The sequence below is a fragment of the Dermochelys coriacea genome, chromosome 3, assembly GCF_009764565.3.
Source record: "Dermochelys coriacea isolate rDerCor1 chromosome 3, rDerCor1.pri.v4, whole genome shotgun sequence".
Lineage (NCBI taxonomy): Eukaryota > Metazoa > Chordata > Testudines > Dermochelyidae > Dermochelys > Dermochelys coriacea.
Window position 1 is genome coordinate 181420114 of NC_050070.1, and position 24974 is coordinate 181445087.

The window sequence follows — 24974 nt, forward strand, 5'->3', positions numbered from 1 at the left end:
TGTTCATTCAAATTGGCCAAATGGTCCAGATCCTCAGCTACACCAAAGCTCTGTTCAGTGTAGATGAAGCAAGATATGAGTCAGTTTCTGTTCTGAAAAATAAAAGCAAGGAGATTAGAATTACAAACACTGAACAAAACACTTAGTGGATGGAACGTTGTGGGACATTGTTCCCCCTCCTCTCAGCTATCCCCAAGTATGTGATACAACACCCAGTCTTTCAAGCAGGTTCTCCTTCAAAAGTGAGTAAACAAACAGAAAATAGTCTTTTAATTCACTCTTTGTTCTCAGGCTTCAGGGTCACCATGCCCAGGGATCTCCAGCACCCTGCTCCTGGCAACTTCCCATTTCTAGTCAGCTCAGGTCCATTCCTGAGCAGCTTCAAACAACTTTGAACAGGATATATTAGTTCTCATGCTTCTGAGCAGCTTCAGATAGGATAGTTCTCATGGTGTCACTTGGACTGCAGAGAGGTAACTTAATGTATTATGTGCCTCCAACACTGTCTCCCTGAGCATCTGACCCCTTGCTATAGGGACTCACCGTAGGAGACAGCTCCCCTCCACCATGGCTTCCTTTCCCCAGGCACAGCCTGTCCCTATCACTCCCTTGGCCTGGCCTTTAGTAGCCCTTTATAGTCCCAGATGTAGCCTCACCCCTTTGAATTGGGTTCACCTGTTGTGACAGAGGGAACTGGGCCCAGTCTACTAACAGAGACCAGCTACCCTGTAACAGAGGATAATGAGAAAACTGAAAAGTAAGTCCAGAATGTCCAAATTGACAATAATTCTGTGATCAGACCCTTGTGACTCAGTATCTTAAAGAAGAGGCAGAGTAGGAGGAGAAGAATAAACCTTCGAAAAGGTGATTCAGTTTCTTGTCATAACAAATTTCAGCAAATTGTGGATTTCAAACAGAAGAAAAGGAATAGGAAGAATGCTGAAGAAACATGAGTCATTTATTACGCAATGGAGTGTCAAGTTGAGAAAGGTTATGGATTAGATTTTCTCTCGCACCCCAATTGCCCCCTATTGAGACGTGTAACATTCTAATGAGAGTGACAGAACTATTGGCGATTTGTGGACTGGCTGTTTATCACCTCCTCTTGCAGAAATCTAGCATAACAGTTATGAGAAAAATGATTTGACAAGTGTCATGAGAACAACAGTAGGGCAGAGATTCTATATTTGTTGTCTCCATGGTATTCTGATGCCTCTAAATATACAGAAGAAGCCATTTCTATCATTACAAACCTCTGAGCAGCTTCAAACAGGAAGGTTAGTTCTCATGCTATCACTTGGACTGCAGAGAAGCAACTGAATGTATTATGACAGGTTTCAGAGTAGCAGCCGTGTTAGTCTGTATTCGCAAAATGAAAAGGAGTACTTGTGGCACCTTAGAGACTAAATAAATTTGTTAGTCTCTAAGGTGCCACAAGTACTCCTTTTCTTTTTGTGAATGTATTATGTGCCTCCACAATGTTCTGTGGAGCCAAAACCGGTATGTTACAGGTAGGGTGCCTGTTAAGGAAAGGAGTCCGTTGCCATCCACCCATAGTATCGTAGGTCTTCCAGGGGGCTCTTTCCCATCCTGAAAAGATCTCTCTTTATTAGATTTTTACAGGTTGCAAATTGAGTTGATATGAGGCAAATCTATTTGTGAATTTCAAAGCAGTGGGGTTCTGGTGAGAGGTCACCAGCATACTAAATCTTAGGCCCAGGTGCTGGAGGAAGGTATGAGAAACCTGGGATGGGCGCCATTCACACCAATAAGGTTAGAGCTGTCCCGGACAGTGCATTTTATGCAGGCAGTTAGGTTGCTTACCTGTGAGATGTGCCAGTGCAATACTATAGCCAACGTTACTCAAACTAATATGTCCCCCACCAGTGGCAGCTTCTAACAGCTCATTCTTTAAACGCACTGTTGGCCAGATACAGGTTTCCTTCTTTCTCTCATAATGTGAAATTTTCTCCCTAAAATTAAACTTCTTGGAGGAGGAGGCCAGGTAACATTTGGTCCTGAACAGTTCTTCGTCTGAAAGCTAATTGATATCATGTCTAAAAATGAGTTCCATATACCACTAGAAAGGGAAGATTCACAGCACTTCCAATGATAGTTGGAGAGTTTGGTGTAGTGTTATAGTTTTAGTGGCACTCATCTTTGGGAATATCCTGTATAACTTGTGGCTTCATCACTCATGAGTAATGTGGCCATCCTAAAATGACCGCCAGTAAATTTTTCAATAAATTATTGTTCTTATTCAAACTTTCCCAAATACTGACCATTATAATGATCAGAAGCAGTCCTCTTCTTTATTGTGGTTGGATTATTAGCTCTTGTCCTAAATTACTCATTAGGGGCAAATTCTGCTTTCAAGACCAGGTCCTCCATAGGTCCATATAGGAAAAGCACCATTTACTTTAATGGAGCCATGCCAATTTTCACCAAGAGCTGCTTTGGTCCTTTCTTATACTTTTGTAAATTCCACTGAAATCCTCATTGAATTTGGTCATATGTTTAGCTGGAAATCAGTCCATTTTCACCATAGATTTGGTTGCAAACCAGAAAAATCTCTCTTTCGAAATAGAATTTTTTATTATCTTAATAAATGTTTTCTTCCTAAGCCCTTTTTTTAAAAAAAGGACAAATTTTATTAAATTTTACTAACTGTGACTCTATGGAATATGGGAGGCACTTTATGATATTATTGATACCAGTATTTTAAAATTGTAATGAATTGTGCCAGATATGCCATGTAAAGTATCTGTGAAAATGTTATAATTTGCCAAGTATGATAATCTTGTTTTTATGTTTGTGTTACTTTTGTCTTATGAGTTACAGATTTGTAGTGTATATTGTATTTCCAAACTTGTGTTTCTGGATGATACCCCTAGACAGATTGGCACCAGCACTGAGCCTGTTAGATAGCCCATCAAAGGTCAAGTGTACAATTAATTTGTCGAAAGGAACAAGGGAGTACATTTTATGAGTCAGCAAGGCATGTGGTATGATCATGGACAGAAGTCTAAGACTTTTCCATGACATGTGATGTAAAGCTTGTGTTTGGAACAACAGGAAGTTCAAGACACATGACAAGAGGAATATAAAAAGCAGCCGCATCTTCTCCATTTGGTCTTCAATCCTGCTTCTGACCTCTGGAGTAACTTTTATACAAACAAAGCTCTGAACAAAGGACTGAATGACCCATCCAAGCTATGGATGTGTTCCAGAGTGACTTTCAAGTCAGAAAACTCACCAATACTGCTAAGAACCTAATATATGGACTTTGACATCTCTGTATGTATCTGACTGCTTTACCATTTTACAACTCTCTGCTTGTTCTTTTTTTTCTTTATAAAAAACCTTCAGTTTTAGATGCTAGAGGATAGGATGGCAGTGTGGTATTTTAGTTAAGATCCAACCTAATACTGACCTGGCAATGTGGCTGGCCCTTTGGGGTTCAGAAGAACATTTTGTATAATGAGGAAAAATTTTAAATAACTCCTCACCTTACTTCACCTATGTGCTCATTGGGAGCCAGAGAACTGCAGTGCAATAAAGAGGGCTGTGTGATTTCTTTTTTAACTTCTTGATAACCAGTGTGGAGGATCTGAAGTACAGTTTGTGACTAAAAAAGAAAAGGAGTACTTGTGGCACCTTAAGACTAAAAAATTTATTTGAGCATAAGCTTTCGTGAGCTACACTTCATCGGATGTTTGTGACCAGTTTGTGACTGGTTGGGGAGTTTACTTCAGTGTTACCCACCAGTTTTGGGAGTATCTGCTCTCCCTTTTGCAGGCTGCCCTGACCTTGGCATGTCCACTGAGGGCTGCCCTAGGCACACTGGGTCACACTAACCAAATATGAGAAAAAGCTAAGAGAATTAGTGAGATTCTTTCTGAGATGATTATTACAAGACCTGAATGAAAAGTTTTATAAAGAAGTGAAAATGAAAATCAATTCTCTTTGGTGCAGTTTGGCAAATGTTCATATAACAAAAAAGGGGCTTTAAGTTCACACTATCAATACCTGTGCCTCACAGTAGAGTTGAGAAGATAAAGGATAAATTCCAGTCACTGCAAGCAAATCTATTTAAGACTAATCTTGCTCTTAAAATCAACAGTATTCAACCCTGTAGCTTTTATGACAAGTTGAGGATGATTAACCACTTTAGAAATACTTGCACATATAAATTCAGTAATTACAAACTTGTTCATTTAGTTTGAGTTGACAGTTTTCTTTGAAAGATGAGTAGCAGTTTAAAAAATTATCTTTGGACCAAATTTTGCTCTCAAAACACTGATACGAGAGAGGGTTTAGGAGTGGAGTTGCTCAGAGTGTAATTTTAAAGTTGTTAATGAGCATTTAATTTTAACTTGGAGTGATGCCATCTCAATATACCTCATCCTACAGCCTAAGTTTGAGACAAAAGCCCAAAATAAGGAACAGAAGGAAAATAACAGTAAAGGAATGTTAATGTGTGTTTCTGCTCTGAAAAATGATGCTGTAGAAATTACATTGTAAAGTTTCACACTTATTGTCTCAATGATTCCAGAGGAAATCTCTTCAGTCTGAAAATAAAAAGATGGTTCTTTTAATTCCCTTCTTCCTGAGATCTGAAAGGCATGCAGAGCTCCTTGCATCTCATGTACCATCACTACTACAAAGATTATGAGGGTTAAAAACTGACAGAAGTTGAAACTGAACAAACTAGAGGTGACAATGGTGGGCAGAGGAAATAATTCTGAAGAAGTCACAGCCATGGTGCTCTCTTCTTGGTTGAAGGCACCCACCCATAATTGGCCATTTAGTCCATAGTTTAGAAGTGCTCCTGGATTCCTCACTGATATAGAAGTATCCATAAATAATGGTTTCTATCATCTCTAGATAGCTAGTAGACTCTGCCCTATCTTGATGGAAAATGAGCTGGTCTCAGTTATTCACACCTTTGTCACCTGTCTACTGGACTACAGCAATGCAATGTACCTGGGCATGAAGCCTTCAGCACTTAGGAAACTCCAATTAGTACAGAACATGGCAGCTGTTTCTTCAGCAATATAGGCTACTGTGGGCATATCAGACCTGTCTTCTGCTCTTTACACTGGGTTCCCAAAGAATTTCAAATCAAGTTCAATGTCTTGGTCCTTATCTTCAAGGTGCTCCATCATCTGGGCCAGAATATCTAAAAGATCATGTAAGGCTTCAGGATGAAGACCATGATCATACAACTACTCTCCTCAAGCACAATGGAACTCTCCAAAATAAGGACAAACTTGTCTGTGCGGGAGACAGAACTGTCTCAGGCGTAGTCTGAAACTGTGGAATGAACTTCCTCAGGAACTAAAGAATGTCACCAACTTCTGCTCCTAGTGCAAGACACATTTTTTAATCCTGCCTTCTCTAACATAAGAACATAGCAACATATATACTTAAAAACCTACCAAGACAAGATATTTCACTGCATGTGCTTTTTCTTCTCAGAAGGGGATGAGACAACAAATGTGTGATGGATGTTATTCACATAGCTAAGTGCTCTACTGGAAAGTGCTGAAATACTATGATGAGTGAGGTATAAGAACCAAAATAAAACAGTATTCAGTTGTTTACAGTGTTGTTGTACAGGTATAACTGAAGGCAGAATTTGGCCCTGTGATTGGAATTCATTTAAACATTCAGTTGGTGATGAATGGCCCAAAATAGAACCCAGATTGATCTTCCATGGCAGCATTGCCTCTGCAGTACTAATGAGAATCTTCTTCTTCATATGGCTGATGTAGATGTAGAGCAACAACTATAATTTTACATTTAAATGGTTAAGTCAGATAATTGTGTCTGGAGTAGCAGAGCGTATTGCTGTCATGCCTCCTTTGTATTTGTGAATCAGGCATTGAGTTGTTATATGCTCCATGGTCTGTTCTGGGTGACCACAGTCACACAGTGGAATGTCTTTAATTTTCCATTTGTGCAGCAAGTATCTGCATCTGACATGCTTTGTGCAGATACAGTTGAGGGTTGTCCATGAGCTTTGTGGGAGATCAAAGCCAGAGATTTTCTGAATTGGGTCCTTCATGAGGTGTTTATTTGTGACTTCTTGTGAATTCCATTCAGCTTTTCAAGCTTCATCAGAGTTGAAGTTGCATCGTTGAAGGTTAAATGCATGGGTACAAAAGGGCTTACATGACTTCAAGAGGTGGTGAGGGACATTGTTAAGGTCATGCTGGATGGGAATACATTCATTTTCTGCGATCCTCTAGAATTACGAAGTGTTGCAGCATCACGGCAAATGGATGGGAGAGCAATGTACTACAGCACTGGCAGCCAAGGTGTTGAGGTCGACTTGAGGGTTCCAGTGATGCACCACATTGCACTGTTCAGTTGGACATCAACATGTCACATGTGGCTACTTCTGGTCCATACGGGCGCACAGTTTGGCTATAGAGTACACAAGAGACATTGCTGCTGTCCATAATACTGATGCTGATGCTTGCAAGTTTCTGGAGCAGTTTGACCCTTGTCTTCATCTTGGCAGCTACCTTCTTCAGATGGTCATGGAAGGTTAGCGAGATAGGTCAGAGAGGGGGCATGCTGCATAGTGTTGCCACAGAAGGTCACTTTCAGGGTGTGCTTAGCATTCCTGTTATCAAGATCGAATAAATAAGAATTAAAAAGAATTAAAAGGGCTATTTTTTGTCACTAAAGTAGGCAGATATGACTTTGGATACACACAGATCTATTTGATCAGAAAATGAAATTTTCACAAAGTCACTGATGGAGAAAAACCACACTTTAAAATGATATGACATTAATTTCTTTAATATACATTTTAAAAATGTATTACCTCAGCTTTGTGATTCAGCATTTTTGCTTGCAAATAATTTTGGAGTCATAAAAGTTGGATACCTGCAGTTTTGTGCAGAATGGATATAATATTAGTGAGGGGTGGTTGAGAGAAATGCTTTTTCCTTTGACCCTTATCAGAATCAGGAATGCACCCATTAGTATTGCAGTAAATCTGGAGAATCTAATTGGATATTCTCCTTCCTATTCAAGCTGAATTTACAAATGAATAAAATTCCTTTAGCAACAACTCTGTACACGTTTTACTTCTAACAAACATAAACAAGTCCCAGATAAAATGTTGTGCTCATCAGAAATTTTGGTGACATTTCTAACCTAGATCAATGCCAATACACATTATGTCCACCACTTCTATCCAAGGTCTCCTATATCCATGGTGGAATCATTAATTTTAGTATTGCACATTTTATGCAATACTAGCAATTTCTTGTACTTTTCAACAGTTAGCAGCCATTTATTTTGCTTGTCCTTCAGGAGGGACTGTTTCCTATTTTCCATTTTGTGTTCTCATTATTATTTCAGATCTGTCTGCTCATTGTCAAAGCTCATTTTTATTGTACAATATAGCTTTTGCTCATGTTATTTCTCTCTGAGCCATATGTTACTGATGGATGGACTGACTATTTATCAGGTTAAGAGGAGGAATACTCTTCCTATTTATTTTTATATTTGAAAATCCACTTGAAATTAAATGGTTTCTTTCTCTACTTGTTTTCCATTGTCTGATTTCTATCTAACCCAGGTTGCTGTTAAAGCAGATATATTGTTCTACTTTTCAATTATCTTTCCAAATATGCTGAGCTGGTTATTTCTCTCTTCAGGATGGTTGACAATGATCAATAGCCTTCATTTTGCTCACATTAATTTTCAGTACATTTTTCTGTCATTCCTAATCATTTACTCTATCAATTTTCCCAATATATTTTGAGTAAGAGCAGGACAATATTGCCGAAAGTCCTACAGCTACTATCCATAGTTGCCAACTTTCACACAGTAAATAACTACCCCGACTTTCACAATAAGCCAAAAATCAAGCTAATCCCATTTCAAAACAATGCCAAAACAAGCCAATCCCTAAGAACTCCAACATGCTAAGTGACTAGATCTCGCCCTGCATGCAGTCTGGGACTGTGGTGGGCCCGCTGTGCACCCCGATTCTCTCCCCCCCTTTCCCCTGCTTTTTTTGATAAAAAAGAAGCAACAAACTACAACAAGCTACAAGCCTAACAAGCAACAAACTACAAACAAAAAATTAGCCAACCGGCAACTCACAAGCCAATTAAGCCAAAAACAAGCCCAATTTCTGTGTTTTTTTCACAGGTTTGGCATGTCGGCTACTATCTCTGTTTATGGTAGACCATGTTTCTTTCCTATCCAATCTTTGAAAGGTATCCTCCTGGCAAATCTTTAATCAGCTGTGCAGAGATGATTTTCTGTGTCTTCTTTCCTTTATATAATCTCAACTATTTAGTCAAAACATTTATTTAACTAGGTAAAGTCTAATTTGCAATGGTGACCTATCTACAATAGCTCAGAAACTACAAAGCAATCAATTTCTAGGCTATGTCTCGGTGAATGACACACACTGAGCAATTTATTTGATAAATTCAGCTCTTTCTTCTGTTCACAAAGTACCTGAGAACAGACTTTGCCTTTTATCAATTTACCCCAGTATTTGATGGATGGCTTATGTGAACTTTGTTCAGCCATAGATTTCTCAAAATGATTTGCCATGGCTATTGCTTCCTGATTCCATAGTTAGCTAGATGTGCTGTGTGATTGGTCACATCAGGAGGACAACTTGCTCCAGATATGGTAGTAAGAGGTAGAGGAGTAGATCCATATGAGTTTTATGAAGGTACTAAAATATGTGCAGGACAGATCACATTTTTCTTATAGCTTTCTTTCAGTATTTAACACAATAAGGAAAGAGCTTTTTAAGCATAGATATAATATTGATCATTCTTACAAGTGCCTTATCAGTTCCTTGCACATCTGATCCTTGCACATCTGACAACAGGCCTTTTAAACAGGCTTGGGGAAAGATTAGCCTCAGGCTTAGATCAATAGTGTCAATGGACTTGGTGCAGGGAGCACAGCCTATTTAGCATGATGTCATTATCCCCCTCCAGTTCTATGCTTTGTGAAGTGCCCAGGTCCATGCTGGAGGTGCAGTGTTTCACTTTAATTCTTGTCTTTTGCTGGGTGGAAAGCATTCACATTAGCTTTCACTATCCCTCCACTCATATGTAGGGCGATAGATACTGAGGGATTAGAAAAGATCATTCTCTCTCCTTCAGAGCAGTCCGTATTTATGTATATCCTGTGCATCATGTCCACAACAGTATTAAGTATAGCTATTTGGGAAATTTTCAACAAAACATTTTTTGTCAGAAAATCTGATTAATCAAAAGTGAAACTTGTCAAAGAAACTATTTTGATTATACTTTTGGTGGGGAGATTTTTCAAGTCAAGGATGGAATTTTTGATCAAAGTGAGAGAAAATGAGAGGGACCAGAATAGCCAATAACTCAGTGGTTAGGACTAGAGCTGAGCAAATAACTGATTTTTTTTATTCAGAAGCCAAAATGGAAAAAAACCCACTCAAACAAAATTTTTCAAACACTTTTGTTAAATTCAAAAGTTCACTTTGAATTGATCTAATTTTGGTCACTAGTAACAAAATTTGTTTTGAATTTTTGTTTCAATTTAGTCGTTATAGGTGATTTTCATCTGTTTCAGCTGTTCATGTTTTTTTTTACTGGACTGTCATAAATATAAAGAGAAGGGTAAACACCTTTAAATCCCTCCTGGCCAGAGGAAAAACCCTTTCACCTGTAAAGGGTTAAGAAGCTAGGATAACCTCGCTGGCACCTGACCAAAATGACCAATGAGGAGACTAGATACTTTCAAAGCTGGAGGGGGGAGAAACAAAGGTTTTGTCTGTCTGTGTGTTGTTTTTGCCAGGAACAGAAAAGGAATGGAGTCTTAGAACTTAGTAAGTAATCTAGCTAGATATGCATTAGATTCTGTTTTCTTTAAATGGCTGATAAAATAAGATGTGCTGAATGGAATGTATATTCCTGTTTTTGTGTCTTTTTGTAACTTAAGGTTTTGCCTAGAGGGATTCTCTATATTTTGAATCTGATTACCCTGTAAGGTATTTACCGTCCTGATTTTACAGAGGTGATTCTTTTACTTTTTCTTCAATTAAAATTCTTCTTTTAAGAACCTGATTGCTTTTTCCTTGTTCTTAAGATCCAAGGGTTTGGGTCTGTGTTCACCTATGCAAATTGGTGAGGATTTTTATCAAGCCTTGCCCATGAAAGGGGGTGTAGGGTTTAGGAGGATTCTGGGGGGAAAGATGTTTCCAAGTGGGCTCTTTACCTGTTATATGTCTGTTAGACGCTTGGTGGTGGCAGCAATACAGTCCAAGGGCAAAAGGTAAAATAGTTGTACCATGGGGAAGTTTTAACCTAAGCTGGTAAAAATAAGCTTAGGGTTTTTTTCATGCAGGTCCCCACATCTATACCCTAGAGTTCAGAGTGGGGAAGGAACCTTGACATTGACAAATTGCAAAAACATTTCAAAATTAAAAGTTGAAACAAAATTTCAAAATGGTCTAAGGAGAACATTTGAATATGAAAAAGTCAAAAACAATTTTTAAATGGGTGAAGCTAAATGTTTAGACTTTGTCATTCTTTTCTTTGACTGAAAATATTTGTCAAATTCAACCCAAATTCACAAATGTTTTTGGAGCCCCGGAAAATGCATTTTTCGGCTGAATTACTATTCACCAAAAATATTTTGTCTAGCTCTAGTTAGGAAACTCACCTGGGAGACCAATTATCAAGTCCCTGCTACAAATTAGGCTAGGTACATATAATAACCATAGAGTTATTGGCTGTTTTATGGAAGTATCTCAGGCATGTACCTAAAGGTCTCAGTTTTGTATTGATTCAGAACAAAACCAAATGCCAAAGCCTCAAAAATTTCACACAATGAAATTCTTCTTTCTGGCCAGCCCTGGTATTAATGTGGCACCACACTTTTGCATTTTCTGTCTTACCTTGCCAGAATCTGTTATTCTAGGGTGTTTGTTTGTTTGTTTGTTTGTTTGTTTGTTTGTTTGTTTGTTTGTTTGTTTGTTTTTGGGGGGGAATGGAGTATGACTTTTTGTGAAGAGGTAAAGAGAAAAATAGAAGAGGAATGGTGAGGATCCTTAATGGAGCTCAGCATAAACTCTGGCAAGGACTCTTCTACCTGACAATCTGACTGAGTGAGGGTGCAGAATGTCCATTTAATGCTAAAGGCAAGTTATGTGCATCCAGCAGAGACTATAACCCATTGAGTCTATCGTATTCTCTTTTTAAAAACAAAATTAGCAGTGGTATTATGTCTATTTTACTTGCGTGTATGGACTATTCAGGATGCTTTATGGTTTTTTTTTTTTTACTAATTTGCCTAATATACCTCCTGAGAGAAACATAATGATAATAATGCTGAGCTGTTATTCAGTGATTTTCATCATCATGTTAGGAAGAAAGGTAAGTATTATTATCTCATTCATAAATAGGGAATCAGGCACAGATTGGTAATTGACTTACTGTGAATTGGAGGCAGATCCAGGAATAGAACACACATGTCTGGACACTCAGTCTGGTACCCTACTCTGCCTGCTAGGACAATGAAAGTGGTGAAATTGCTTCAAGTGAAATTCTTTGCTACTATACATGTTGCCTTTCATAAAGGCTCTAAAAATATTAGCTCTGTAAACTGGACTATTCTGTATCTGTAAGAAGTCAAATTATGTATTTCTAAGTGTACTATTTTCTGAGAGATTTGATACAAAGCTCTTTCATATCCTGTTTCTAGAATTCTAGCTTAACTGAAGCTCCCCAGGAACTAGTCTTGCTTCTCTTCCACTTAGTATAGTAGAGTGAAGAAAGGCAATCCTATATCTTTCTCCAGCAAGAGTCATCTCTTTGAGCAGCATAATAACTGTGTACCATAGTAATGAGTCATCCTTCTGGCAGTGGTTACTCAGCACTTGAATAATAAATTTAAAAAATAAGAAAATATAATCGGTGAATAAACATAGGATGCAAATGACTGATGTGCACTTGATTAAAAGTGCAAAACAAAAAATAATGATGACAAATGGAAAATATTTTCTTTAAAAAAATTAAACAACCACAATCCATGCCTTAGCCCTTACAATAATGTTGAAATTGCTCGAGCTAATTGTGATAAATTAGGCTAAAATCAATGTGGTGTATCTCCTAAAGATATTCACACTATGCTACTTTGCCAAAATCCTACTCAAAGTCTGGCAGAGCCATCCATCATTATGGAGACATGGTCTGTTGAAAGAAGTATCAGTGGTTTGTAGGTGATATTGATATTTTCAAACTTTAATATTGCAACAGTGGAAGGATATAATCTTTTCTAGATTGCAAAGAATTAACTGCATAATGCGTTAGCAAATGCCAGAAACAGGGGAAAATAGAAAATGGATACTTTAAATTTAGGCCCATAATGCCAATCCCATAAACTATAGATAAAGAGTGAATCGGAGTAACAGTAGGTCAGGCAACTAACAATGAATAGCTACTGGTTGGCCACTTGCTGCTAGAAAAAGAGATGTATGATGCTGGAGAGAATTGAAGGAAGACGAGAGTGTTACACCTATCACAACCAGTCATGCTGGGTTATGTTGTGACATGGAGGAAAGAACAAAACATGGAGGAAAGAGCATCAACATGCCAGCTGATACTGACGGTGCTATGGTAGAGGAAGCAGGAGGATCTTGTGAAACAGGAAGAGAAAAGTTACCATTGATGCCCCAGAACTCGTCCGCTCATGACACAATATCTTGTAAAAAGCAAATAAGGCCTAGTCTATTCTACAAAGTTTTTCTGTCATAGCTATGTCACCTAGGAGTGTAGAAGAAAATCACATCCTCTAGCTGACATAGCTATGCCGGAATAACCTTCAATCTACAGAGTGTTTCTGTCAGCATAGCTAATGTTGTTCAGGAAGATGGTACAGCTACGCCGGCAGAAGAACTCCTTCTGTAAGTATATAGTATCCGTCTACCACTATGGGTTCTGATGGCATAATTATACCAGCCAAGGCTCTGTAGTGTAACCAAACCCTGAGTGTAGGGACAGAGGAACTAGGTCATGGCAAGGGGGCAGGAAAGTGAATGTGTCAGATGACTAGGAGTCAATGTGCAGAATGCTAGAGCTGGTCAAAGATCCAATTTTTTTCTGTCAAGAACAAACATTATTTCATTCAGTCTTTCATAGAAAATTTAGATAGTGTTTTCCAATGAAAAATTGAAATGAAATGAAGTATTTTGGTAAGGTTTTTTTCCTTCTTTTTTGACGGGTGGGGGGAGGTCAAAATTTAGAAATGTGTCAATCACATTAATTTTGCAAAATATCTCATGATGAAATTTATACTTATTAATTTAAAAAAGGTTAAAAAAAAATCAACCTGTTCTGCTGAAACCACTGCTTTAGAGAATGAGAAGCTCAAAGAAGGCATTGGCAGCACCAGCCAGAGGGGACAAATCTGCCAGTAGAATGAAGTAAATTTATAAAACAATTTGACTAGATACTCATTAGATGGGGAGATAAGGCCAGCCATGGCTGGTCTCTAGAGTAGGATGTGTCCACAGGTCCTGAACAGAGTAGGGTAAACTCTCCCTCCTTTGCCTTTCCCATCGAGAGACGGATCTGGTCCAGAGTACTATAGTTGGGTGGGGGAATAAGGTGGGTTTTTTAAATTATTCTAGCCCCCATCTTTAAAAAATATATTTTTCCTTGCACCACTTGATCCATGCTTTGTAAAATATTACCAACTTTTCTGTTTGGAACAAACATGTTCCATGTCCATTTAAGGAAACCAAACATTTTTTAGATTGTAAGTCAACACAACACAGGATACAGCTTTGCTTATTAGATCAGACTGGTGTCAATCTAGTCCAGTATCCTGTCTGAAAATGGCCAATACCTCAAATGTCGAGGAAAACTGTACATCAGGGCACATCCTGATTTATAATAGTTAGTTAATATCCCTTCATTATTTTGTTGTTATAACTGAATTATCTTTATATACATTATAACTATCCATTCCTTTTGAATTTTGCTAACTTCTTGGCCTCAACAACATCCTGCGCATGAGTTCCCCAATCTATTACATGTGTGAAAAAATATTTCCTTATAATCTTTTGAATTAGCCACCTTTTCATTTCATGAATGCCCCATTGTTTTTAGTGGTATGAGAACAGAAGCTCCTGCTCTACATTCTTTAGGATCATTCATTATTTTTATATACTTCTATACTGTAACCTCTCATTCATCTCTTTTCTAAGGTAGGAATCCCATTCTTTTCAATGTCTCTTCATGTGCAAGTTTTTTCCAGGCCCTTGATCATCTTGTCACCTTTCTCTGAACCCCTCTATAATATCCTTTTTGAGGTGGGGTGACCAGTATTTCACACACTATTCAGATGAGGCTGCACCATCTATTTCTTCAAAGGCATATATTAGTCTTTGTATTATTCTCTATCCTATTCATTATGCTTCCTAGAAGCAGCAGTGTGGTCCCCTCTGGCTCCTACTTGTAGGGGCTACAGTGGGCTCGACTCTGCATGCTACCCCCTCCCCAAGTGCCACCCCTGCAGCTCCCATTGGCCAGGAACCATAGCCAATGGGAGCTGCAGCGGCAGTGCATGTGGATGGTGAAGTACACAGAGACATCTGGGCCACACCTCTGCGTAGGAGCCAAGAAGAGACATGCCGCTGCTTCTGGTTGCCACTTGAGGTAAGCACTGTCCACAGCCTGCACCCCTGAGTCTATCCCCACATTGCAACCCCCTTGCCCCAGCCCTGATCCCTCTCCTGCCCTCCGAACTCCTTGGTCCCAGTCTGGAGCACCCTCCTGCACCCCAAATAACCTCATCCCCAGCCCCACCCCAGAGCCCGCACCCCCAACCAGAGCCCTCATCCCCTCCCACACTCCAACCTCAATTTTGGGAGCATTCATGGCCTGCCGAACAATTTCTATTCCCAGAAGTGGCCCTCAGGCTAAAAGTTTGCCCACCCCTGATCTATAATGAAGCCTGAGTCCTTTTTGTGAGTTTAACTAAATTTAAAAAAAATATTTTTAGATTGTAAGTCAAGCACTTGAAAGCTAGGAATTTCAGACTATAGTTGCAGCCCTCTTATGCATAGCATTATCACAGTGTCTTTAGTTATTTGATTGCATATTATTTTTCTGTAGGAACCCTGCCTTATTCAAGGCTTGACTTTGCAACCTACAGACATTCTTTTAATACAGTTTTTTCATATGTAATTATTATATAGCGTATAAAAATGTTCTTTGCAGAACATATAACAAGAATAGCTCCTGCCCCAAAGTGCTTACAGTGCAATTAGACAGCACAGAAGAGACAAAAGAAGAGGGAAGGGGAAAAAAGAATTGGGGATAAGGAATGAGTATTGGCCGGGACACTATGAGATTTGTAGAAGGTAAACAATAATGACTCAGAGCTGGAGGACTCAGGACCCTGCAGTCAAACCCTATCTTACCTTGCTGCTAAGCTATTAATGATAGCACAATGTGCCTGTAGAAATTATTCTGAGTCGCTATACTGGAAGTTTATATACATTAACCCTGGAAACATTAATATTACTGCTCAGATACCATGATGATAGGTTCCTCCAGATTTTATGATCTGAATGGTTTAAAAGCAGTGTGTGTATATATAAATATGCAGAAATTAAATTTTCTATTTCTGTGTCTGTTATTTGAAGTATTTTCCCATATATACAAGTTTTTAAAACTTCCTATGGTAAATACATGAGACAAAATAACCATAGGGCCAAATAGCCATTAATCCTATAGATAGTGTTCTTTTCTAGATAGGTTCTTTGAAGGTGTAGTGGCAAACCAGCCACAAGTACTCTTTTCTTTCAGCTAGATAACTGCATTTTACATTGACTATGGATTATTTAAGTGTTAGCCTTCAGAGCTGACAGCAAATGTCATTAAAATTCATTATTAAGGAAATAAGTCACAAAGCAGTAGCCATGATACTGGAAAACTATTACTGACACAGATAATGTGCATATAGTTCAGGGATAAAATATGCTTGGAAGTTACAAAAGTTAGTCTCTCTGTTGTATAGAAACAGAATCAGCTTTAACAAAGCAGTATCCATGGATCTTTGACCCACCAGGTGCAATCAATTTAAGAATTACTCCACATTTATATTTTTTTAATTCCACAAGCACTACTATGTTGTATAATGTTATCTAAAAATCATAACTAGATAAAATATGCTACTACTTCTTGCAAGAATGATTAAACCTAACAGGTTTGGTTTACTTAATTTCTTTTATTGTTTATGGACAATCATGATTTCAGAACTATGACTTCCTGAGCTCTCTATTTATTAAGAACTTCAGAGACGTATTATTTCATTATTATTGTTCCTAATTCCTATTGAAATCAATGAGAGTTAGGTACTCAGGTGTTTTTGAAAATCCCAATAGCATCTATTTGGATCTTTAGGGGCCTAAATACTTCTCAAATCTGACCCTTAGGCAATTTGACATTTTCCTCATACTCCCTAGCTAAATGTTTTGTTCTTGTACACCATGGAATACCAATGTAAATGGAAAGACAAAACAATATCCTAAAAGATGGATGCAGCAGATAATCATTGTCAGTCTGAGGCTCATCTCCATTAATTTTGAACTGTTCCTCTTTTTATTTTCTTGGGTTGTGCTTGGTCTCTACCATGGACTCTTCTCTCCTGACAGCTTTATGGAAACTGTATTTTCCTGGTCAAAGCTTCTGTCATAACTTACATGCACCTCATCTGTTGGTTTATTCCATTAGCTGAGGTTTCCCACACAATATGTCTTAAACAATTTCTTAATTGTTTCATACTCATTTTTCCAAGTCAGAGTTAACCAGGTATCATCAGAATATCCACTGCTTGATCTTCCATGGTGTAGCTTATAAAATTGATGTGGAATCCTTGTTCTTATTTAAAAGTCCTAATGCCATATGAAACTGCTCAAAATTACCTGTCTGTTTTGGCCATAATGATTGATCAGCAGCAACATAAGGCATTTTACGGGGTTATGAGAAACATTTGCTTCATTGATCTTATTACGTGCAAACACTTCATGGTTTTGCTGCTTCTGGACCTAAAGGAACTTTTTTTCCTTTCCCTGATCTTTTGGAGATGGCCCTTCCCTGTCTGCACCTCCTTGTTGCAGCTCTGTTTTGTTTTGTTTTTTTTAATCTGCATCCCAGTCTCCCTGCAGAAACATCTCTTAAATGCGATTTTATTTTACTCCACCTTGCTTTTCTTTTCTTTGTTTTCCCTAGTCTTGGGCTTTTCCTCCCATTAGCATCCCTTTCCTTCCTGTGAAGTCATTCCAGCACTATCTTTTCTGTGTCTGCTACTATGCCTAGGGCTGTGGAATGCAGAAAGGGAAAGGATCTTTCTTCTGTGAATTCTTTCCCCTTGTTCTTGCCTCTCTCTGAGGATGGGATCCAGGCACTTCTAATACCATGTTGTATTGTGATGCAGGCAGGGGCAAGGAAAACACAAAGGCACATATTATTTAAAGAAAGGTAAATGCTTTATTCCAGAAAATTCAGACCCCTTTTTAGTCAGCACTGTTGCTGGGTGTAGTGAGACATTTCCAATTAACCTATTAAGTGTCTGATGGCATACTGATTTCCCATCCCCACAGCCAAGTTTAAACCCAGTCTCTTTATATAAAAAGCCCTTTCTTTATCTGTTGGTCTCTGGAAAATCCAGTTGGAACCAGTGTGTGCATGCATCCCTAGCAGGCAGTACCTCTCTGGAGGGGTTTACAATCTAAGTGATTCACCTTACTCATGCCTCACTGTTGTGGTTCCTGAAGGAGCTGTGGTAACCCTCCCCATGGAGCTCCATACAGTACCTGGCCCACAGTGATACATAAACTTAATATACTTATAGTCCCCCAAGATATTATAGGGGACTACAATATCTTTCACCATGAGGATTGTAGGTTAAGCATCAATAAGCAAGAGAACTACAGCTGTTGATTAAAGAAGATGGTGTCTTTTAAGGAAGGAACAGTGAATTTACTTTGTGGGAAGTGTGCAGCAGGGACAAGGAGCAAAGGAGGCAACTATGAAGTGAGTGCCAGAGTGGGAACGAGATGGACAAACAAAGCAGAAGGAGAGAGGGATCAAGGGTGAAGATGAAGGACTACAGAGTAAACAGTGGTAATGGAGATGAGGGAAGGAAGGATTACAAATTGTGGAAAAGTCAGGGATGTTGATGGACTGGAAGTTATAGAAGGATATGAGCTCTGGTTCAGAAATTCAAAATGATTTCAGATACACAATATTTTGAAATGAATACAATAACTGATGAAATACATTACCCTTTAAATCCCCATAGGTGAATATTCACTCCTTCTTGTCAACTGTTGGGAAGGGGCCACATCCACCCTGATTGAATTGGCCTTGTTATCATTGACCGCCCACTTGGTAAGGCAACTCCCATCTTTTCATATGCTGTATATTTATACCTGCCTACTGTATTTTTCACTCCATGCATCTGATGAAGTGGGTTATAGCCCACAAAAGCTTATGCCCAAATAAATGTGTTAGTCTCTATGGTGCCACAAGGACTCCTCTTTGTTTTTGCTAAAATGTTAACAATCATTTATCTTTCAGTTACTCTTACACATCATATAGAACAACTTAAACAGATTCTAGAAACACAAATGGTATTCAGTCGCACACATGCAAATTACATTAAAAAGATAATAGGGTACTTTGATGCAGAATACTGAAACAAACAGTGTTATGAACTTGCTGAGCTTGAGATATCAATCAATCAACCTAGCACCTAATAGCCCCCTCTTAATCATATATGCAACACTATTTACACTGTAAGATCTTTGGGGCGAAGGCTGTCCTTTTGTTCATACAGCACCTAGCATAATGGGGTCCTTTGTCTATTGCGGGAGCTCCTGGGTGCTACTGCAATACAACCAAATAATAATGAGTTACTGAATCTGACAATTAGTTTTCTAACTGAGGGATAACGTTTCTTGACAAGGCGTATTTAGGGAAACAAAACCCCAAGTCTTCAACCATTTTCTCATGACTTTTAACTTGGTTTCAGAGGTAACACAATTCAGGGGCCTGATTCACTAAAAATTCTCTCTTGTCGCCTCCAGAACTTACATACAAAGGTCAAGTTTTAAAACGTACTCAGCACTTTCATTTGGGGTGAAATTTTAAAAGAGCTCAGCTCCCACTCCCTAAATATAGGGCTAGATTTTGAAAACATGTTCAGCTTTCAGCAGCTCCCATTTTTTTCAACAGGAGCTGATGAGTACTGAGGTCTTCTGACAATTCTGCCCTACGTGCCTTCTCCAGGGATATGTGGAGTTCAAACTGAGGCAGAATCTGTCCCTTATACTCTCTTGCATCAGTTACATCGACTGTTATTTGTTAAACCCTATGGTGCATTCACATGCATTATTTCCTCAGCTATTAGTCCTCATCTTAAAGTTGTCCAGGGAAAAGAAAAAAAAGCATATCTCTGAAGAACAATGCTTATGTTAATTAGTAAGGAAAAATTGAAATTTCCCCAGCATTATGCAGGTTATTAAACTAGGAAGTGCGTGTCACAAAGGAATCATTTGATATTTTTCACAGTACATATTTAATACACTGTGAATCTTTGTGGAATTACAGTGTATTTTAAACACAAGTCTTCTAGGCTAGATTGTCCCTTGCCTTTACTCTGCCACAGAGGAGACCAAGGCTCCCATTCCCCTTCTCTCCCTTGGTTGGCCAAGAAAGGCCCCCTCGGATTATAGCTCTAGCCACAGTGAAGTAAGTGGGGGCTGCTCACTCTATAGTTCTCCACCCATGCATAAGTAGGCATAAAGGGGTAGAAAATAGGCAGAGGGGGCAAGGAGTGGGAGGTGCCTTAACTTTGCCCTTCACTCACCATCCAAATGAACGGGGGAAACAAAGCTGTACCCTGAAAAGGTAGGAATGGGGAGCAGGGGAGAAATTGGATGCATGAGGGTAAGTAAGCCACTTAACAAGGGGGAGCTAGGTAATTCAGTGCAGGTTCCTCTTGAGGTGGTGCAGCTACCCCATGGCTCCTGAGTCTTACTCTGTTTAGATGTTTCCATATAAAATGTCTGTGTTGTTTTTATCTTGTCTTATTAGACAATAAAATTATAAAGTGGAGGTGGACTCTCCTGGAAGCCTGGGATCAAACAGGGCTTTGTTTCTCTTTAAAACATATTATTTACCATTTCACATCTTTCATTATAACTTACTGAAACATGATCTGACACAAAGACTTTATAGGAATTACCACACAATAAGAAACACTCCAATTGATAAATTCATTTCAGGAGGCCTGGCTGATTATAAGTGTAATAACTTATTGATAGGGCCTGTTTTCAACAATGCACATTCTTTAAATAAAATATGATTTAAATATGTCATGCCATTCCCCTAACCTTTAAATAGTAGCTTGGATAACTTTGAAAAAAAACATTATATTTAGAAATCATTCTGACGCTATATAATGTTGCTTTTTTTCTTCTTCCATATATTTAAAGGATGAATTGGCAAAGTCTCATGGCCAATATAATGTTAGATTAGAGAATGATTGTTCTGAACATTAATATTTCAAACCTTTAATTATTTTGTTAAATTAATTTTTAAATGAGTCTTTTAAGAAATTTAGCACACTGTATCAGACCTTTTCCATTTTTTATGTCCCATATTTATATGAACACAGGATCTTTATTTCTTAATACCAATAGTTCATTTGGTTATGCTGTTTTTTCTGCTACCTGAGGTCATACTTCTGTGTCTAGTGATATCATAACCATTACCACAGCAAACAAGCACAGAGGACTATGGGCCTGGTGTCACCCACGATGGAGGGCAGATGATGCTGTTGCTGCTACTTACCCTCTTTCAGAGTTTCCACCAGGAAGTATAATGATATTTTGCACAATAGTATCAAGTTTTTTCTTTCACTTGTACACACGATGCTCTTTATGAAACTGAAATTAAATGCTAACAAAATCTGATGGATTTTGATCAGTTTAAATGACATATTCAAAAGCAACTTCTACCATACATTTCATAGCAAGAAAACAGCACTAAAAAACCAAAAGAGTATCAAAGATGAAAGATGAAGTTCAACATTTCCAAGGATTGTAACAGTTTGAAACTTTCACACAATTATCTGTTTGTTGATTTCACAAAAAAGAAAAAAGAAAATTAAGTGAATGAATCCTGACAATGGTTCTTCAATCTTTGTGCATCTGGGGCAAAGAGATAAGGTTTGCCTCTCCACAGAAGAAAGCAAATTTTCCTCATAAACTGGATGGAGAAGAACTTATAATCACTGTGTAGGTTCCACTGAGAAAGAGAGAGAGAGTGTGTGTCTGGGTGGTGGTGGTAAGGAGTAATAAGAGCACAGCAAGCTTGTTATCCAGGTTTTAAAAAAGGGAAAATGTTCTCTTTGCCCCAAGGTCTCCCATCAGCTGTCAGATTCCCTGAGGATGTTATCACAGGACATATTCACATACACAAAAAAATAGTAAAGTTTTCAAGTTTTTTCTCTAGGAGAAGAAACAGAGAGGCAATAGCCACCTACTCTTTGCCTAAAATTTAACCAAATTCTAATATTTGCAATTATTTAAAGAGAGAAATACTTCCCCATCAATGGTCACCATTAGCCTCCTCCTAGAATGCCTCGATTACGACACCTCTGTTGTGTCTATCAACAGCTATAATCAAGGCACAGGCAGTAGTGGATAATTTTCTAGTATCCTTAAGCCAAGAATAGAATTTTATCACACTCAGACACCAAAGATTCCTTAAGGCAACTGCCCTAATCAGGACATCCCAAATGATCAAATTCAGATTTGGGATTTAAATCTGATCTTGAACACTCTCATGGGAAACTTTCCAAGAAGCATTCCTATAAAAAAGAACTAGATAAGTTCAGAATGGGTCCATCAATGGCTACTAGTGATGGTGTCCCTAGCCTCTGTTTGCCAGAAGCTGGGAAGGGGCAACAGGGGATGGATCACTTGATAATTACCTGTTCTGTTCATTCCCTCTGGGGCAGCTGGCATTGGCCACTGTCAGAAGACAGGATACTGAGCTAGATGGAACTTTGGTCTGACCCAGTATGGCCATTCTTATGTCCTGTTCTGTCCTACTTGGCCATGAAAGTGATTTTTCTGTGGGTCATCACATCAACAAGACTGGTTTCAGAGTAGCAGCTGTGTTAGTCTGTATTCGCAAAAAGAAAAGGAGTACTTGTGGCACCTTAGAGACTAACAAATTTATTAGAGCATAAGCTTTCATGAGCTACAGCTCACTTCATCGGAAGCATTTGGTGGAAAAAATGCATCCGATGAAGTGAGCTGTAGCTCACGAAAGCTTATGCTCTAATAAATTTGTTAGTCTCTAAAGTGCCACAAGTACTCCTTATCGACAAGACTGAAAGCTTTGACCATGAAGTCACTATTCTGTTCTCTTCATGCTGTTGTGGGTACTGTTGTGCAACTTCATGGTCTCCTTGTGGGTTAACACAAGCAGGCAGAGCCCCTGGAATGCTGAAACTGACAAGAACTCAGTAACAACAGAATGTGTTGGAAATTAATTGGAAAGAAATCAAGAAGGAAATTAATAATTCTGTCTTCAGATCAGAATTTGAATATTGTTCAGTAAATAAGGCGTAGGGCCATACACTGAACAACAAGATGAATACAAAATGTTGAAAAGTTGCTGAGTAATTAAGCACCACCTATCCTGTGCTTGGAATGAGTCAAGGGGCCTATAGAAAAAACAGTATGTAATTGTGTAATTGAAGACTGTAATGTGATATATACACAAGAAAGCCATATTAAGGTTGCACAAGCAATGTTAATTCTGGCATTTCCTCATTTTTAAGTTCTTGATTTTACAATGTTAAAATTGTTCTTTTTAATTTAGATTTTTGTGTCTTCCATAAGGATGATGAAGTAGTGTTGCCCTTATGCTCCAGAGCATCTCTTTCTCAGGAGAGGAGATAGCAGACTCTGGATGTCTGAAAGAATCTCAAAATTTTATATTAAACTGTTAAAATAGTCCAGTACTCTGTTTGTACCTCGTCACCCTGATACAAGAGATTTTTCAGATGCTCTATTCTGTGTCAGGAAAACAGCATTAAGAACATTGCACAGCTATCACTAGCTGACGCAAGGGAAAGATTGAAATTAAATTTAGTTAAATTAATAAAAGTGGAGTGTGTGATGGGTTTTGTCCCCTAGGAAGCCTCCTGATGTGCTGAGATACCACTGAGTCTACCTGTTCCACCAGCATGGGCCCTTTAACCTGTCTTGCTGAGCCAGGCTCTTAAAGCCTCCTCTAACACACACACACACACACACACACACACACAGAGGCAGGGCCACACGCAGCTGCAGATCAGCTGTGGGAAGACTCAGCTTAAGACACTTGCTCCTCTGGTGCTCACTCCTTTTAAGGTTTTACGAAATTTGCCCCTTCCCTCAATGGAAAGTTACAAGAAGTACCAGGTAATGTTTAGTATCAGGTGACAAGAATACCTGATGTAGTATCACAGCATCCATGAGTCACTGGCACTACGGAGTGTCCGCAGGAAGGACAAGCCTTTTCACAGTCCATTGTCCTCACTGATGGGCCATCTGCCCTGTCTGGTATTTCCACTGTTGTACCTGAAATGTTAGCAGTGGGTGTCACCCAAAGTAGCATAGTTGAAATACAGATTCTTAGGCCTGGTCTAAACTTGGGGGGGGGGGGGGGATAGACCTAAGATACACAACTTCAGCTACGAGAATAGCGTAGCTGAAGTTGACGTATCTTAGGTCAACTCACCTTGCATCCTCACGGCGCAGGGTCAACTGCCGCCACTCCCCCATTGACTCCACTTCCACCTCTCGCCGCGGTGGAGTACAGGAGTCGACGGTAGAGCGATCGGAGATCGATTTAACATGTCTACACTAGATGCGATAAATCAATCCCCGATAGATTGATCACTACCTGCCGATCTGGCGGGTAGTGTAGACGTACCCATAGTCAATATTACTAACTTCAGATACAGAAATGATACAGGCATACAAATTGGATAATCACATTCAGTAAATTATAACTTTTCCAGTGATACCTTACAAGATCCATCTTGCATAAAGTACATCTCAGTAATGTCATATCATATCATAAGCATTTTTCATAAGTAATATGGAGTGAAATGTCACAGAGTGGTGACAGTGAATCGAAATGTTCAAATGCAGATAAATGTGTAATTTTTTATTGTTGTAATGGTTTAATAATAAAGATAGTTTTGAGCAGCTAAAGCCAGGAATATCAAGGTAGCTGTCACAGGCAATCATAGCTAGAGAAACTAAAATGGTGGTCTTGGAATAATTCGGCCAATAGCAAACAGACAGGCTTAGGTAAGGAAAGATCACTTCAAAACCTGAAGGGAGGGGTCGGTAGAGCATGGCACAAGTCTTCAATCAGGTTCAGTTTGATTGACAGATGAGGTTAGTGGCTGTGATTGGTTCATAAGAACAGACCAATCAGGGAAAGTTTAAGGATGATTGATGGATGGTTATGCTAATGATAAGGATTGAGGAAATAACCAATCAGAATAGGACAAAACCTGTATATAAGGCAGAGAGCTGATAGGCTTGAGTTAGTCAAAATAAGAGCAGGTGAAGAAGCAGGAGGAGGATAGCTGAAATCACTGAAGAAGGGAGGAGCTGTGGTAGCAATGACAGCTAAGAAGTAACCGTGATAAAGCAGAAGTACCATTCATGGAGAAAGAAGACCGTGGAGAAGCATGATGACCATAGAATAAGGAACCAATAGGATGTATGAGTGTGTATGCCTGAGATAATAAAGTTGGATGTTTGTGCACCTATGTTTGTTACTATATATACAATCTCAATGTTTAAGTAAGAACTTGCTGTCAGCATTTTACATGTGACTGATCCCTACACATAG